This window comes from Condylura cristata, unplaced genomic scaffold (genome assembly GCF_000260355.1).
Source record: "Condylura cristata isolate star-nosed mole 26May11 unplaced genomic scaffold, ConCri1.0 scaffold00003, whole genome shotgun sequence".
NCBI classification, from domain to species: Eukaryota; Metazoa; Chordata; class Mammalia; order Eulipotyphla; family Talpidae; genus Condylura; species Condylura cristata.
Genome location: NW_004567104.1, coordinates 55,063,658 through 55,068,079, shown reverse-complemented (window position 1 = coordinate 55,068,079; position 4,422 = coordinate 55,063,658).

Here is a 4,422-nt window from a genome sequence, read left to right as displayed (position 1 = left end):
CACTATGGAAAGCTGCTTGGAAGTCTCTCAAACTAGTAAAAATGGAGCTTCCATGTGATCCAGCAATCCCACTCCTAGGTATCTATCCAAAGGACGCAACAACAAATGTTGGCAAGGATGTGGAGAAAAAGGAACTCTCCTGCACTGCTGGTGGGAATGCAAACTAATACAACCACTATGGAAAGCTGTTTGGAAGTTCCTCAAACTGCTAAACATGTAGCTTCTCTACGACCCAGCAAACCCACTCCTAGGTATCTACCTAAAAGACATAAAAACACTGATTCAAAAAGATACATGCACCCCCATGTTTATTGCTGCTTTATTCACAATTGGAAGCCATGGAAACAGCCCAAATGTCCAAAAATGGATGACTGGATTAAAAAGATGTGGTACATTCACACAATGGAATATTACTCGGCAACCAAAAAGAAGAAACACATGTCTTTTGCGGCAACATGGATGGAACTGGAAAAGATCATGCTTAGTGAAATAAGCCAAAAAGAAAAGGAAAAATAGTGGATGATTTCTCTCATAGCAGGAATATAATGGGACAGGTGAGAAAATAATGATGATAAACAGCTATATACCAGAGATATTTTGTGGGGAATGGGATCAAAAGCAGTGGGGGGAGGAAAATGTACTGGAGTATGGTGATGGCACATGGGTGATTTTGTGATGGGAAACCCAGAGGGATTAAAACTGAGATGGAAAAATGCACAAAAATATGTAAAAATAAGCTAAGATAAAATTTAAAAAAATAACAGATTATGAGAACACATTCTTTTATGGGTTTCTATGCTGTAAGAGTGGAATGCCTAGTTGACATTCCTTTTTTTGTGACATGTGAAAATGATGCAATATTCAAACTATAGTATTCATGAAGATTTATTAAATTATAGTATATTTGTCTGTTTTTGCATTATCTATGGCTGATTTGCCAGTATAGCAGAAAATCTGAGTGTTTCACAAAGACTATATATGTACTCTCATTTCTTTACTCCCAACTCACTAGAAACTGCAGAAACACAGTTACAAATGGACAGTGCCAAATGCCATGTATAGCAATATGCCACAATATTTTACTATTATTTTAGTAGTACATACTCATCACATCAAGATTATGAAAGATGAAAGAAACTGAACTTCAAATGTGTCACTTTTTTTTTAAGATTTATTTATTTGTGCATACAGAATGGGGGTACAGGCCAGAGGCTCAGGGGCAATGAGACGCTTCACCAGAGACAGAGTGGGTAGTAGAACAGGCAGATTGATGATGTACACTGCTGAGGGGAGCAGCAGGTGGGTCTGGAGAGGTCTGCCACACCTCAAATGTCACATTTTAAAAAGACATTTGGATTGGCATTTCATTATCAAATAACATTCCTGCAAAATTAGAGTAAACATATAAGATAGTAGCCATACAAACTTGCCCCATGCTCCAATATTTTTCATAAGGAAACAGACCCAAAAAGCACAATATTTGTTGTAAAATGATAAAATTACTGCATTAAAATTCGTATTTTTGACACTAACCATTCATTACAATATTATCAGCAGGACAACCGTGGTCAAATTATTTAGAATATTTAAAATGGATTAGTTTAATACTGAAGAATTACCTCACAAAAGAAAATAAATGGAAGGGAGGAAGAAATGAAGGAATGAAGCAAGTACTGTGGGAGGGGGGTGAGGAAAAAAGGGAGGGAGGGAGGAAGGGTAATGTTAGTTCTGCAAAACACACTAGAATGTTGAATGGATTCTGTTTACTGCTCAACATCCTTTCTAAATTTGATCCTTTAAAATTTCTCTTAATATGCTAAATTATGCTCTAATCAAACCACATTTTGCTGTTTTTGTCATTTTGCTTTAATCAAACCCTCTAAAACAATAAATTGTCTAAACTGCGTAGTAATAATCAAAACACCTGACCTCAGGAATTGACAACGTTTTCCTGAGCTACTAGAAAGTCTTATCTTTGACCATAGTATCCTAAAATATCTTGTGAAAATTATTAAAAATTTCACAAAATAAATGTGATAATTTTATGAGCCACTCTATGACCTGAGGAGGTCAGCTTTATTCAGAGCTGCAGACAGTAATTATGTGCCATGATTGTTTTATATTATCTTAATTGTGCACATCTTCATCTCTGCAACACTTGCTCTTCCCAAAAAACCAAAAACATCCAGATGCATCATTTGCTTCCTTGGCACTGTATCTCTGTTAAAGCAAAAACAGGGCTCATAAGTTATGCATAACTAAAATTTCCTTTAGTAAGATTGTTTCCTTATCCTGGATTGCCTAAAACTGTTGTCTAAGAAAAACACGCGCATGCAGTTTATTTGTTAATATTATTCCAAGGAACAGGGAAATAAACAGTCATGAAGAGTCAATAAAAATATATGATATCAAATTGGCATTCCTGTGTGTGACTCACTTTCCATTCTGCCAGAGTAATATAAAAAAATTTGTTTGAAATGTATTTTATGACTGTCCTCACAGGGAAGAAAGAAATAAGCATTTTTTTTCACTTAGTCACATTACCTCTTCAACGGTTTTAACATCTCTGCAGGGGTTAACAGATCCCTTTTCTTGCTGTGAATATATGTTTTGTGCAAAGTCAACTTGGCATTCCACTTTCACATCATAGAAACCCAAAAAAGAAAGTGTCTTCATTGAAGCAAGTCACTGTCCAATCTCACTTTCAGAAAGCTGAGCAAAGATTTTATGAAACTTGTCAGCAATCAACTTACTGTAGTAAATGGTAAGGCAAAGGGTTTGAAATCATACACAGATATCTTTGTTTTATTTTCCTGGAATGCACACAAAGAAATAATGCAATATTGAATTAAGAAAATAAAGAGGCTGGCTATGTTATTTGGAAAATTCTTTTGAATTTTGACCTCCTTATGAATGTTTATAGATTTTAGGGTACAACTTACTAGATATTCACAGGTAAATACTACACTACCTACCAACCATGCTTTACATTTGAGTCATATAATCAACAAACACATATGAATATTTAAAAATCATTTTATAGCAAAGACATGACCCTCTGAAATTAAGTGAATGTATGTATGCACTTTCTAGTACTTTTAGAAAAATAAACAAAACTATTGATTTTAATACACAATTTTGAACATTTAATGTCTTAGCTACTCATAAGCCTCAATATATTTTCTATAACCATTCATATCTTCTATTTTCTAGAGTACTGATTTAAACCTAGTACTTCTTCATCACATTTAGCAGCACAATTATTAAGACTGCACATTGTTAACTCTTTAAGTATTCACTCATTTTAAAATCTAGTAATGCCAAATTTAACTTTCATTAAATTTTTGCCCACATTTTTCTAATACTAATGAAAGTATTTAATATTAAAATAATCCAAGATTGTGCAACACCAGAAACAAAGATAGTTTTCAAGTCTATCATGGTGCTTACTTATTCACTTTATTATTATTATTTTTTAAGTTTTTGAATCAAGCCTGGTGTCCATGTTATTCTGCAACATTAGTTTGTAAGTTTAAATAATTATTAGACATGGAAGAATGCTTATATTATGCTCATGCTACCATAATTTTTCATTAAAAAAATCCTTGTTTCAGTGTATATTTCAATTCAAATTCAAAACTTGAATAATTGAAATTGAAGTTTTATTTCAATAGTGATACCCCCATTCTCCCACAAACAGGTCAACATTAAAATTTTATTCTATTTCTGTAAAGTTCTATCCTGATTGAGGAGGCAGATGCTGCTAATCTAAGCACAGAGTTTTTGACACTTAAAGAAACTGGAACATATGAATGCATATATGCATATATATTTTTTTTTCAAATGCTTCATATATATTATCTTCACTCTAAGACCCAAACAGTTATGCAGTGGGAAGGCTAAATATTTTTGAACATCAATGCAAAATCACAGAGGGAATAGTAAAGAATGAAAATAAAATTTACTGCAAATTATCTTTCTTTGAATTACTGAAAAACTACTAAGTAGCACTTAAATTTTAGGCCGGGGGGGGGGATCCTTTTTTTCCTTTAGGTATCTTACTTTATCTGAGCAATTAACTTAAGGCAAATGAAAAACTGACAAATTTACAATAGTACAATTCTTAATATTTGACTCTCTGGGTGAGTGTGTGTTTGTGTATTCCAAGTTAAACCAGGACAACTCACAAGAAAATGAACTTTAGGCCCTCCCTGGTGGCGCAGCGGGTTAAAACACAGCACTGAGAATCTAAAGCCGCTTCTGCATGAGTTTGAACCCCGCCTGCCCCTGAGGTGACCACATGGCGTGGCAGACCTGTCCTGACCCGCCCACTGCTCCCCTCAGCAGTGTACTTCGTCGATCTGCCTGTTCTGCTCCCCACTCTGTCTCTGGTGAAGCCTCTCACCATCCCTGAGCCTCTGG